Genomic DNA, 14,014 nt, shown 5'->3' on the forward strand with positions numbered 1-14,014 from the left:
GTGTCTCTGAAATGTTCATAAGTAGCAATCATACTCTATTCTGGCCTTTGAGAGGTGTTAAGACTCATCCCCCTAATTATAAGCCTTTTCTCTGTTATTACTACCTCACCACTAAATTTCTAACCTAAATGGTAGCTTTGAATAAATAAAAATAGATGTTGATGTGTTTTCTCAAATTTTGGATATAATGGATAAGAAAAACTAGGTATTTCTCTGAATAATAAGCTTCTTTACCTCTTAAAAATAAAACTCAATTTTACTGTGTTTTGATCAACAAACTTTGCATTCTACCAGAATACTATTTTCCTGCTTTATTCTAGAGCAGTACTGTCCAATATAAATATAAAAAAATGTAAGCCACATTTGTTTTGTTTTCTAGTAGCCATAGTAAAGAAAAAGTTAAAACTGGTGAAATTAACATGATACCTTGTTGAAATCAATATATTCAAAATATTATTATACCATATAATTGATTTTTAAAATATTAGTCAGAAATTTTTCATTGTTTCCTTTGTGCAAAGACTTCAAAATCCAGTGCATACTTCATACTTAAAGCACATCTCAATCCGGACAAGCCACATTTCAAGTGTTCAATAGCCACATGCAGCTAGTGGTTACTGCACTGGTTAACACTTTCCAGATCTCCAAAAATAGGGAGCTTTTGAACTAAAAGCCCAGGCATTTTCAAACTGTCCTATGTAGCATCCTCTATGACCGGTACGCTGTCTGGGGATCTGCTATTGAGGCAATCATTTAATGAGCATATTTCTCTCCCTTTCTCCATTCTCGACCCTCGTATTTGCTACCCATCTTAATGGTTTTTTAGCATAAAAAAACTCAAATCACCTTACTCTTCAACTTCTCAAGACCTGAGATGTTTTCTAATCTGTGCATCTTCTATCAACAAGGAGAAAGCCAGAAGGTGCAGCAAGCCTATGCAGTTTCCTTAAATAGACATGTCAACTACCAGCCTAATGTACGGTGACAGTGACAAATGCAAGGGCGATTTTTTGTGTGTATCATGAAGATAGGAAATTTTATATCATAAATTTAACATACCCTTCCCTCCAGGAGAAATATAATTTTACTCCTCCCTTCCCACCGTTCCTTCCCCTCCCCCGCTACGAGAAACCTTGGGAGAGTCTCTTCTCCTTCTGGAACAGAATCTGGTGTTTCATTCCATAGGAATTCTGTGCCCAGAGGAAGAACAGAATGTTGGCATCAAAATTTAATGAATTCAACTTGGAGTCTAAATTTGCCTCAAATGTGGAAACACAAACACAAGCAATAATATCTCAAACCATGTAACACTTCGGTTTCTCTTCTGGCATGACTGCAGAGAGTACCACACTTTGTGTCTACACACAAATTTGATCATAGTTATATGCGAAAAAAATTAAACCAGGCACATGTGAGGTTTTTCTGAGTCTCTCCGTAATAATACAACCTGATTATTATGTCCTAAGTGACACTATAATTACAGTCGGATGAACAGGTCCAGCGCTGACCCAACCTGTTCCCTAAAACACAAAGGGCAACTTTTGTAGTCTTCTGTAAAGAAACCCCCCATTAAACAAATAAAACTAGAAATTATGTCTACATTTTGAGAGAAGGCCTAACAACGCAGAAATAACAACAATAATAATAAAGTAACCCCCTTGCAAACAAAACAGATGAAAATTGAACACTGTAGATTTCCTAAAGAACAGTTTTGAACTGTAGGCACAGTTGTCACCACATTCATAAAAAAGATACAAGTGACAGCAATGTGCTTTTCTAGGACTACAAAGTAACTTAATGCAGTGAGTCTAGCTCTGTGTCTGAGACAGAAGTAGCAAACTGAACATTCTTAGGATGAATTTTACAATCATTGAACTTTCATTTCAACCCATCTGGGTGATTGTATTCTACTATCTCCACAGCAGGACAAGGGGAAACCCCCAGGCTCTTAGGAACCCACAGCAAGAGATAAGGTGGAGTGGGTCACTTAAGCTGGTAAAGAATAGTCATGTACTAAATACCCTCTTTGTATAAACAGACACTGCGTTGGAACCCAGGGGGGAGGAACACTGCGTCCACTGGTGTAGTATTTCAAAGCACGTTGCAGGGGGCTTGCAAAGCCCAAGGCCTCAATTAGGACTTCTCCCTTGCTGTATTAATTTGCTTAAGAAATGCCTCTGAGTGTGGCAGAGTCCACCTTCCATTGGCTACCGCCCGTGCCCGCCTTAGTGGGCACACAAAGTGAAGACAGTGGCAGTAACCTTTGGGGCAGCCTCTTAACTTGGACCCTGGGGAGGCACCCTCGCCGGGGGGGGGGGGGGGGGGGGTTAGGGTGGAGGTGGGGGTGGGGAGGCGGATCCACAGCAGAACTCCGGCGGCTGCACACTCCCTCGCGGCTTAGGACCAGTAGGACGCGGAGAACGACGCCCTTGTAGTTGCAAAGCACTACGCGAGGGGGAAGGCACAGCCCCACCATATACCTGCTCGTGTTACAGGCTCTGGAATCAAAGTATTCTCACATGACACATTACTACCAATAACAGATTCCGGCTCTGTTTAAAAAAAAAAAAAAAAAAACTGCGCGGGGAGGTGGGGGGGGCGCTTCATATTTATCCTGCTTTTGTCTAAAAACCAGAACCCAAGTACTAACTAGTTTTCATTCTTTTCAACCGTTCCATGAAAGCCATTCAACCAACCAACTGCGGCTCCACCCGAGAGGCTCTGTACTTACTTTTCTTACAGTTTTTGAGTGACGCACTACAAAACGATGTGGGGGGAGGGAGGAGGGAGAGAAGCAGGAGCCCTCTCTTTCTCTCCCTTTCTCATGCAGGGCGTCTTCCGCCCTGTAAACTTGGCAAAAGGCAAACGGGACTGAAATACAGCGCTCTCCATATAAGGCAGCCCAGCTAAACATGTCATGCGTAATTTATGGGTAGCAGGCAGAGAATTAACCTTTGCGTGCACATATTTGGCCCCGAGGAAAGGCGGGCTGGGTGTCAGCCCCGGGGCGGAGGGCTGCGGGCGCTGCGGGGAGGACCCGCGCGCCCCTCGCCCCGCGGGCTCGCCCCTCGCCCGCGAAGGCCGCCAAGTTGTAAGTACTCTTTCCCGCACCTGTTTCTCCGCTCCCCACCCCTCCTCCGCCTCCTCGCTCGGGTCCTCCCGGGGCTGCCACCGCGCGGGCCGGCGGCGCCCTGACACAGCCCCGCAGCGCCCGCCGCGCCAGGCGGGGCCGCGCCACCCCGAGCCCCTCGGGTCCCCCCGGCGCGAGGCGCTGGGTGAGGGGGGCAGCCGGGACACGCGGCGCCGCGAGCTCCTCCTCTGCCTGCCCGGCCGGCCGTGGGCAGCCTCGGCAGCGTGGGAACAATGAGGCGTGGGGGCGCAGCGCGGGCAGAGGGCGAAAATGGAAACTCACCTCTCACATGTTTTTCAGAGGCAGCCCGACTGTCGACCGAGTGCCCAAGGCATTGTGGGAGTCATGGTTCCCAGAGGCCCGCGGTGGAAAATGGAACTTGTCAGTTCCTCGTCACGGCAGCATGGTGAGCGCCACAACTCATTCAGCCGCAGTGAAAAGACTGTTGCATGTCGCTGTGCAGCCTCTTATCGCCCAGCTCTGGTTTCCGCCGCCGCTGCTGCTGCTGCGCGGCCCCTCCCCCGCGCGCCCAGCCCCACCAGGAAGCCCGGGGCGGACTCGTCGAGCTCCGGGACGCACGCGGCGGCCGACGGGCGCGCCTGCACTTTGCGCCCGCGCCCTCGCGCTCTGCCGCGGCCCGCGGCGTCGCCCACCGCCCGGACACGCTCTGCGGGGGCCGGTGGCCGCCGCCCGGCCGGCGGCGCGGGGAGCAGAGGGCGGCCGGGGCCCGGCGCTGGCGCGGCGCATCCCCTCCTCGTCCCGTTGGTATCTTCCATCTTATACGTTCGGTATTATCGCCTCGACGCCGAGTGCCGCGGGGACGCGCCCCGCCGCCCGCCGCCGCTGCCCCGCACGGCCGGGCCACCACCCCACCACCACCACCACCACCACCACCACCCGGGGCGGGGAGGGGGTGCCCTTGGGTGGGGCTTTGCAAGGTTAGACTGAAGGTTAACAATCCGCTTAGACTAAAACCCCCTGTGAGCTGGTGGAGCTGCCGCCTGAAAAGGGAGCCCACGGGCGGGAAAAACATCTGCACCGCCAGCAGTGCGTGAGTAGCGGGCTGTGCACGGTGTTGGAATGCCTCGGCAAAGCTGGTTGTCACACGAGCTTCGACACTCACACGCCAGCTTCCTGTCTAGTGTGTAAGGAATAGGAGATGTGAGAGCCCCCTGTACTGCCAAGTCGGCCCTGTGTGATTTGCAGATGGCAGACCTCTCTCTTTAAAAACAAAATGCCATGTTCTTAAACAGTGGCGTATTCCAAAGCAAATAGGGCCCGCGACCCATTAACTCCCTGGGTACTCTGAGAGCTGCCTTGGCTTCACTTGGAATGGGAAGAATCCTGGACTTCTAGGAGATGATAAAGTTCTGGCGATGTGGGACCAGGATTTCCTTTGGATTTAAGGAATTCTGCCGCCTTGTTCCACGTCTGGGGCACAACTGGAGACAAAATGTTGGAGATGGTACTCGATTCTTACCGCAGGTTTCTTTGGCTGCGTGGAGGAGGGCGGAAAGCTGGCTTAAGAAGAAGGCAAGACATGAGGAAAAGTGCTGAAGTACAGACATACCTTCCGGCAGACGCTAGTAACAGGCTCCAGTTCTTGGCCCCCGGCTAGACCTCCCCCCTCTCCCCAGACGTCGAGTTAATATTGTGCACTGATCCCTTCTAGAACAAATTATGTAATGAAATGGCACCACTTCCCAGTGTTAGCCAGGTAAACAGTACCCAGTGCCCACATAGTTGCAGCCAAGTGAAAGGACACTGACACGTTCTCAGAAAGCAGGGATGGGTACTCTCTCTTTGCCAGTTAGTAACTACCCCAAGCTGTAAGGGCTTGATTTTTTATTCAGCAATCATTTCAACAAACAGTGCCTTCTGAGCCAGAGACGCGAGAATGGGTGAGACAGAGTCCCTGCGCCCAAGGATAATAAGACACATACCCGTCAGCTCCGCCTAAGGAAAGGTTTTACAACCATAGACAACAGCTTATGAAGGCCTGGAGGAGAGTCAGAGAAGGCTTCCTGGAGGAGTTACATTTACCCGATGCCTTCGAAGGTGTGTAGAAGTTCACTGTGTGGAAAGGGAATAGAATCTGGGCAGAGTGCAGAGAAGAGCACATGGCACACAGGAGGCACCTGCTAGCCTTTCTGTGACCAGTGAGCAAGCACTGGCAGGAGACCAACAGTAGGTCTGTGTTAATGCGAGGAATCTCAGCTTTACCCTGACACTGCTAAGAACTAGAAAAGCTACTCAAGAGGGGCAATAGTTGGAGTAGGGGCTTGAGTTGCAAAAAGCTCCTGTGGCAGTAGCTTGGAGGGTGAGTGGGGAACATGAGGGTGGCCTATGGAAGAGGGAATGGGTGTGGACAGACTGGAAAAATGACTCATTCAGGGAATGAGGAAGGGAGGAGCCTGGGGAGACTCCCAACTCCTGGCTTTGCCTACTGGATTGTTTGCTACTTGCCTTTCGGTTTCTTCAGTTTGCCTCTAATTCTCTAACAATGGAGACCTGACTTCTGTGGTGGGCCATCTTTAAACCTGCTTAGCAAGTTGGTGCCCTAACGGGCCTCCATGCCCCTCCTCAGAATGCTCCCATGAACCATGGAGGGCTAATTCTGGTTTCAGGAATTTAAGTTGTTCTCAGATCCTTGGAGACGTCCAAGCTCAAGCTTTGGTGGTTGTTTTGTTTTGTTTTTAATGAGGGTTTGAAAATTCGCTGTTTGGAACAACATGGTGAAAATCAGGCCTTTGAACCTGTATATGGTACAAGAAGTGAAATTATTTTTCTACTTCAGCACTGCAGGAAGGGGTGAACATCTGAAGACAAAAAAGAAATTGAACCTGAGACAAATTTTCAGCTCCACTGAACAAAACACAAAGAAATACAAGACCCTTGAATGTTAGAAACAGTAGAATAAACATTCTAGTAAATGACAAAGAAGCCAGAAAATGTTATTTTACATTAGATAAAAAGAAAGAGATGGCTCAGAAAACACATCAAACAATAGTCAATCTAGAACTCAAAAATGAATCAAAATAAATTGTGATAGGAAACCACGTTACCACTGGTGCAGCTCAATCTATTGTCATTGATAACAATAAAATATAATGACATTTTAAGATTTTGAAGCACTGCAAGAAACACAAGATCATGTGTAAAAAATATTAAGTCATGTTGCCAGCTTTCAACTACATCCTAACCACATTTCAAATTGTGGAGGTTACTAGAAAATCATTATAGTAATAAAAAGTTAATAGTTCCCCATTTAGAATTCCCTCCGTGCCAGGAGAGCATTAGGGTTTCTCTTACTTCTATGAGGTGTAGCTATCATCCACAGGTTCATGAGTGACTATATCCATAAATATAAAAAGAAGGTGATTTGTGGGTGGAAGGGGAAATTATAGAAAACAATTTCAGATGAAATAAAGCTACATTTTCATATAAAAGAGAGTGTTTACTGCAAGTGTCTGAAATACTTCCATCCATTCAAGTCTTAATTGTACCAATGAATCCCAAAAGAAATTCAGTTAAGGGATATGGCTTTTAGAGATAATATCAACTTCTTGTTTACCAATACTACAGATAAAGGAAATAGTAGCATTCATCTTTTTCAGTAAAATGGAAGTATCTAAGGCATCTGTGTGTGTGAATGTGTGTGTGTGTATATTATCTTGTCCTGTATACCACATTTGCAGCTCAATAAGCACTCACTGCCTCCCAAGTATACTTTGCCTCTTCTGCTCCCCTCCCCTACTCCAGCCACCCAGTCATCTAAATGAAAATGTTCCAAGGCAGCATACTTAAAAAAAATAGAAATATGAAAAGGTCTTGAATCACTGATCTCGAAATATTGTTTTTATCATACAAGGATATAAATAATTAATTGCAGGATAGCATCAAAACTGAGTTTCTTTCTAATTCTTAAATATAAATGGCTAAAGGAAGAAGCTTCTAGAAAGCAATGAGACATTGCAAACATTCTTATATGGAGGATAAATTTTAAATAGATGCATTAAACGTATCTATATTAAATTTCAAAGCAGGAGGTGGAGAGAGGGGAGACCCTCCTGTAACCTGAATTCATACTTGCTCAAATAACTGAATATATTTGATAAAATTATATGGTTTTAATTTATTTTCAAGGACCTTTATATATTTACACACAACATACATTCCTTAAATTATGTCCATTATTTAAACAAATTATATGTATTCTTTTATAAATATGCATTCTATATTATGTAACCTATACATAATATATACCCCATATTTTATAAAATACATTAATATCAAAATATTATATAAAATAAATATGTCTTTAAAAATATTTATTAAAATTGAAACAGTTGATACTAAGTCCATTATGCATTTTTCAACTGATTCTACCTGAAAATTAAATCTAAATGTTAAGTATAATTATTTTCAGATCTGGTAGTAGAACACTAGAAAGCAAACACATTTCAGAATTAAAAGTTTAGAAATACAGAACTTTAGTAGTGAATGGACTGTTAGATACCATCCGGCCCTGTTCCCTTCTTGGACCAAAGGAGAGCATTATATAAGGAACTGGTTACTGTGGCAGAGCAGAACTGGCATCAGTGTCTTCTATCTCTCCGGCTATTTATTTTTGATGTCTTTTTTTTTTTTTCTTAAAGAAATGGTGACAAAGGGCAGGCTTTTGTCCTAGCAGTTAAGACACCAGTTGAAACACCCACCTCCCACATTGGAGTGCCTGTGTGAAAGTCCTGGCTCTGCTTCTGATTCCAGCTTCCTACTAATGTGTACCCTGGAACACAGTGGTGATGGCTCAGGTAATTTGGTTACTGCTATCCAGTTGAGAAAACCAGAATGAGTTCTGGGCTCCTGGCCTTGGTTCCAGCCTGGGGTTATGGGCATCTAGGGGGTAAACCAGTGAGTAGAAGATCTCTCTGTGTCTCTCTGTCCCTGTCTCTCTGCTTTTCAGATAAATATAAATAAACAAGTAAATAAAACATGGAAGCAAGAAGAAGCTCTCATATAGGACTAAGAATAGCCAAATTGAATGTGAAGGGTCACATTAACCTCGGGAAGTATGATCCTTTCTTCCTTTATTTTTCCCTCCTTTCCATTGCCCTTCTTTTGTTCTTTCCATTTTTCCAATCTTCCTTTCTTCTTTCCAAACAGAAAAATCCTTTTCACTCAATGACCCTATTTATTACACAAATATTATTATCAACCAGACTTTAATCTTCTTCTAGAAGTTGTGGCTATATAAATAAACGACACAAATAAATCACTCTCCTCAAGGGACCTTCTACCAGGGAGAGACAAGTAATAAACAAGGAAAGAATAAGAGAAAGAAAAAGATAAATGTAGCAAGGAATTTCCGATGGAAATAAGCACTATGAAATAAAGTAGGTTGCAGGGGTAAGGAGAGGCAGTTGTGCATTAAACAGGAAGGACAAGGATTGAGGTGGTCATACACAGGCAGAGCCAAGAGTCAAGTGAGGAATACCTGGGAAAGGAATCCCAGCGGGGACCACATGTCCCAGTTCCTAACACCTGACCTCAATGTAAGGCCTGACATCCAATGATGAATAACAGCTAACAGACTACCTAACCTCAAGAAGCTTACAATCGAGCAACAGAAACAATAAATTTCAATCCAACTAATCACAGTCAAAATGCAAAGGTACAGTCATGATGTTTTTAGTCTGGTGGAAACATAGAGGTCTGGTTGCAGGCAGAGGTGTGTGCAGGGGGTGGGTGGCTGGGATGGAAGAGGAGAATGTGCGATACAAATCTGCTCTTCCCGAATATTACTGAATGACTGTTGCTGTGTGGATGCTGATTGTCTAATCTCAGAACAGAACAGAGGAAGTGTGCCGCTGCTGAAAACGGGAGAAAAAGAGTAGGCCATGTCCTGGAGGGTAAGAAAAGCAAGTGCTGGAGGCCCAGTGGCCAGAAATGATCTGGTTAAAGCCCTTAGCAGTGGATGCATCAAACATTAGGATGTTACTTCTTGGAGTTGAAAAGAATCCCTATGGCAGCCAACTCCAAGCCCAAAGTAAAGTAAGATATGTGGTATTGTCTGTGGACCTGTGACTTATTTAGAGTCAACACAACAGAAATCTAAAAATTACTGAATTTAGAATATGTTCATAGCAATCAGCAGTGATTTCAGTTCCCAAAGATAATTGCTTTTAATGTCAGAGTTAATTTCCTTCTAGAGCATTACAATACATTTTTTACACACTCATATGGTATTATATGTGCAATTTTGTTTTCTGGTTTCTCTTTTCATTTCATCTTTTAACGCAGCCTTATAAAACAAATGACATTTCTTATGTCTTTCATTATAATCTTCATTTTTCTTATCTGATAACAGAGGCTGGAGAGTTGACCCTTGACCAAAACCTTACAGCTAACAAGATTTGAAACTTCCTGTCTCACTTTGTTCCCAGTCTTTAGTCCAAGATCCTGAATTAATCTATAATTTGCAATATATTTCTGAATACTCTACCTGGGATGTTTATATATCTTCTGTAGACTGTCAATAAGGAAAAAAATATGTCATAGTAGTCTTTTAATAAAGTAAACATAGAAAAATAAATATGAAGCAGGTAGCCAGAAGGCCTTTGTGGGCATACTATCTATTTGTTTTATAGTTGTATAATGTAAAACTACATGTAATATTATGGACTGCTTTCTATCATCTCCTAAAAATGTGAGTTGTAGCTTAGCCCAGAATTCTCTTGTAATCTTATAAAAATAATAACTAATGGATTTTCTTAGCATAAGTGTTATAGTGTAACCATTCCATGTACTGCAAGCCAAACATTTCTATATATTAATTCTGTTTCATGTAGGGGGAAAAAGCATAGGGAAAAATATAGCTGTTGTCTTATTTATTTCAGAAAGCAAACATTTTTCTGAGAATGTGAAAAGCCAGATTGCTTTTTTTCTTTTCTTAATGTCTCCTGTATCTATCTACTCATTCCATTCTTGAAACTCCTTTCTTTTGTCTCCTATGATATTTTCTTTGGATATTTTGTTGGATCCGTTTCTTACTTTTGACTTCATGAGTTTCCAGAAATGACTCTGAAATCATATCTCAAGGGATGTCCTAAAAGGAGTTTGAATAAGACAAACTTTTGTCCCATTAGTACATGGTAGCAGTTTTGTATACACATCTTTTTCTCTTCTTCCCTCTTTGCTTGTCCAACGGTGTGGAAACTGAGCAGTAAAATTATGCAAATTTTAATATTTTAGGCATCAGTATGTGGCTATTGCTCCTTAATTCTTTTAACAAGTATTCATTGCACATTGGCTGTAAGCTAGGAGCCATTCTTTGCAATGAGGATGCAGAAGTTCTCATCTTCCATAAGTATTAGCAGTCTAATCCAGCAGCGGGGACAGACATGTGGGAAGAAACACTTGGAAAAGAATGTAGCAAATGAAGCAATAGTAAATTCAGCAGACCCTGCATACTTTCCCTGTTCTTGGCAGGTGACAAGGAAGGACAGGACAGGCCTTGCTCTTCACAGACTCAAAGGGCTGATGTCTTTTCCTGACAGAAAGACAATCAGGAAAAAATCATAGAGGCCATTATACAGGTAAGAGACTTGATGACTTTCAATAAATCATTGAAATATGGAGAATGTTTATTTTTCAGATTTTTTTCTACTGTCATTGTATTAGCTTTCCATTACTACAGTGAAATATCTAAGGCACACTATTTATGAAGTCAGGGGGCTTATTCTGGCTCTTGATTTGGAGGTTCATGATCTAAGGTGGAGCAGAATCCATTGGTTCAGTTACCTTGTGAGGTTGGAGGATGGCAAATGGCAGAGCATGGCAGAAGAACAATTACATGGCAAGCCAGCAGGAAGAGTCAATAGATTGGGCTTTTACAACCAACCCTCTTCCAGGAGCTCACCCCGAGTGTCCTAAGGACCTCCCATTAGGCCCACCTCCTAGACACCATAATTGGATTAAGCTTCCAGCTCTTAGTACCATCAACTTAATGGTTTTGATATTTAACTCTCAGCATACGTTCAGGAACCACATCCTCTTCTAACCACTGCAGTCGTTGTGAAAAATCTACTAAGTGTCATGAGCATGGGGTTCCCAAAGAGCAAGCTTCTTAGCGGCCTGTATCCCAGGCTGGGCCTTGCAGCTCCACCTCCTTGCCTCCCCTAGACCTTCAGTTCACAAATCCCCAACTAGGTGATAGGAGATTATCTGATTAAAGTCATTCACACCCAGGCAAGAATGAGGCTTAATCCTTCAAGAGTGTTTGCTTTTGACAAAGGAGAGCTTGTTACCCCTAATGAACCTGTAATTGGAAGAACTTGGAGGGATAACACCCTCCCAGCTTCCCAAGCTCCCACCCCTACCTCTGTCCTTTTCTATTTCTTCTGCCTACATAAAGGAAAAATAGAACTAGGTGAATTTGGAATGTTAAGGACTATAATTTCATAATTTCTCTTTGAACCCTCAATGGAAATTAGGAGCTGGTAATTATGAGCCCATACTAGAAAAAATAAGACTAAAACTAGGGTAGTTGTTCTCAACTTTGGCTATATCTTGGATCAATAGAAGACAACCTACAGGGCTGGCACCGTGGCTCACTTAGTTAATCCTTCACCTACAGTGCAGGGTTCTAGTCCTGGTTGCTCCTCTTCCAGTCTAGCTCTCTGCTGTGGCCCTGGAGTGCAGTGGAGGATGGTCCAAGTGCTTGGGCCCTGCACCCGCATGGGAGTCCAGGAGGAAGCACCTGGCTCCTGGCTTCGGATCGGCATAGCTCTGGCCGTACCAGCCATTTGGGGGGTGAACAAACGGAAGGAAGACTTTTCTCTCTGTCTCTCTCTCTCTCTCTCACTGTCTTACTCTATCTGTCAAATAAAAAACTTCTGAAAAGAACTTGAAAGAAAAAATAGAACACAACCTAGACCAATTGAATCAATCAAATCAATGTCTGGGAGTGGCACCCAAGTGGCACTCCCAGACATTGATTTGATTGATTCAATTGGCACCCCAGTGGCACTCCCAGACATTGATTTAATTATTTATCTGATTATTTTTTTATTTGAAAGAGTTATAGAGAGAGGGAGAGATGCAGAGACAGAGGGAGAGATCTTTCATCTGCTGGTTCATTCCCCAGATGGCCACAACAGCCAGCATTGGGCCAGGCCAAAGCCAGGAGCTTCATCTCTGTCTCCCACATGGGTAGCAGAAGTCCAAATACTTGGGCCATCCTCGGATGGCCCCTACCCAAGGCACATTAGCAGAAAGCTGGATCAGAAGTGGAGCAGCCATGACTTGAACCTGTGCCCATGTGCCCAAATGGGATGCCAGCATCAAAGGCATTGGCTTTTCTCTATGCCACAAGGCTGGCATGTAAATAATATGGAGTATGTATATATAGCATTTGTATATGTATTATGTATAAATATATATAGGTATGTAGAGAGAGGGAGAGACGTAGATACAGAGGGAGAGATCTTTCATCTGCTGGTTCATTCCCCACATACACGCACAGATATACCTCAGGGTATAGAATAAGTGTCTGAAGAAATATCCAAGAAACTCTTTTGAAAATTATAGTATATTTTATAAATTCATTCCACAATGTAATAGAGTTAAATCATAAACACAAATAAATTAACATGACATACATTGTTTGAATTCCTTTTAAACTTAATGTTAGAAGTCTTAATTTGTTCCCTTTGTGATTGTGCCATCAATCAAATGACCCTACCTGGATGAATCTGAATGCCTATATTTCTGCAGTAGGCCTAGCAATGAATAACTGCTGACAGGGCCTGATCCCACCTAGCTTTCCCAGTAATAAATATTTTTAGACAATGTGGAACATTCTTTCCCCCTTTCAAACTTTGCTCACTGTAGATCTCCAGCTTAGGAGTTACTGCCACATATTCACTATTTGCCTGTTACTTTCAACTTTCCTAACCTGCCCACACATAGTCACTGAACATTAAGTATGACTTCAGCCTTTCACAGCATCTGGGGCTATAAGGTGAGCAGATGTAGGCCTGACCCCTTGAAATATACAGCCTTGCAAAGACAATGAACCTGAAATAACAAGTAATTATGATAAATTAAGTAAATACCATACGCACGCAAAATGTAGTGAAAGAGAACACAAGTGTTCAAGTGATAAATCTAAAGACAGCAGACAGAAAAATGTCATTGTTTTTATGATTCCCCCTTTTCTTATTAAATTCAAAGTCCAGAATTATAGCCACGTGGGAGTCATCACAGTATTTATACTATATGTCTATGTGGCCTGCATTGCTCTTCATTTGTAAGGACAGAATTCTATTACAAGTTGTATGAAATAGTAACTTTATTTCTGCTATGTGGCAGGGTGTCCATCACATAGCCCCTGAGGGCCAGGATGGAAGAGATCTGTGACTGATCATCTCTACTACGCCCTTGCTGTGTTCTTTGGTGTTACTTTCATTTACTTCCTGGGTTTAATCAAGGCTTTGCCAGCAACAAAGCCAACTTCTTTTTGATACTTCTGAAGGAGTAGAGCACATCGGCTTTTGAATTAATATTTGAAAATAAAATGAAAACTCAACTGTATTATCTTTCATCTTGTTGAGTTTAATGCTCTTTTAGAAATCCTTTTCTTGGATGTAAAACAATATTTTTCTGTTCTGGATATAAGGTACTATGTGCTTATTTTAAATAATGTATGAAGTGCCTTTAATAGGGGTTTATTGATTCTGTTCAAGGTACCATTGTAAAGATGTTTATGCAGGTTATTCTGGACTAGCAATAGAGCAATAGACTATAACTCCCACCCACACACTTACTCCCATGCATGGTGGAACTGCCTTCTACAGCTTTGAGGCTCCCACGCTCCTGCAA

At 43.1% G+C, this 14,014-nt stretch overlaps 1 protein-coding gene and 1 long non-coding RNA gene across 35 annotated transcripts in view; one reads left to right on the forward strand and one right to left on the reverse strand.

Annotated features, from left to right (window-relative positions):
* The window catches only part of MBNL1 (muscleblind like splicing regulator 1), a 210,497-nt gene that overhangs the window by 181,558 nt on the left and 14,925 nt on the right, over window positions 1–14,014 (reverse strand). For 17 of the 34 annotated variants that reach the window (XR_011388115.1, XR_011388114.1, XR_011388113.1 and 14 more), the window contains exon 1: window positions 3,413–3,552. The exons of 5 other annotated variants lie outside the window; for them this stretch is intronic. The gene's annotated coding sequence lies outside the window, so the exon portion shown is untranslated. Of the gene's footprint in view, window positions 1–2,731; window positions 2,908–3,412; window positions 3,555–14,014 lie in introns of those variants that run through there. 12 more of the 34 variants (XM_070072654.1, XM_070072652.1, XM_070072655.1 and 9 more) reach the window with 3 other exon arrangements.
* On the forward strand, window positions 2,918–4,584 carry LOC103350420 (translation initiation factor IF-2). The gene is made up of 2 exons (XR_007924555.2): window positions 2,918–3,091; window positions 3,431–4,584. It is a non-coding gene; the product is annotated as a translation initiation factor IF-2 (long non-coding RNA).

The sequence above is a fragment of the Oryctolagus cuniculus genome, chromosome 4, assembly GCF_964237555.1.
Source record: "Oryctolagus cuniculus chromosome 4, mOryCun1.1, whole genome shotgun sequence".
NCBI classification, from domain to species: Eukaryota; Metazoa; Chordata; class Mammalia; order Lagomorpha; family Leporidae; genus Oryctolagus; species Oryctolagus cuniculus.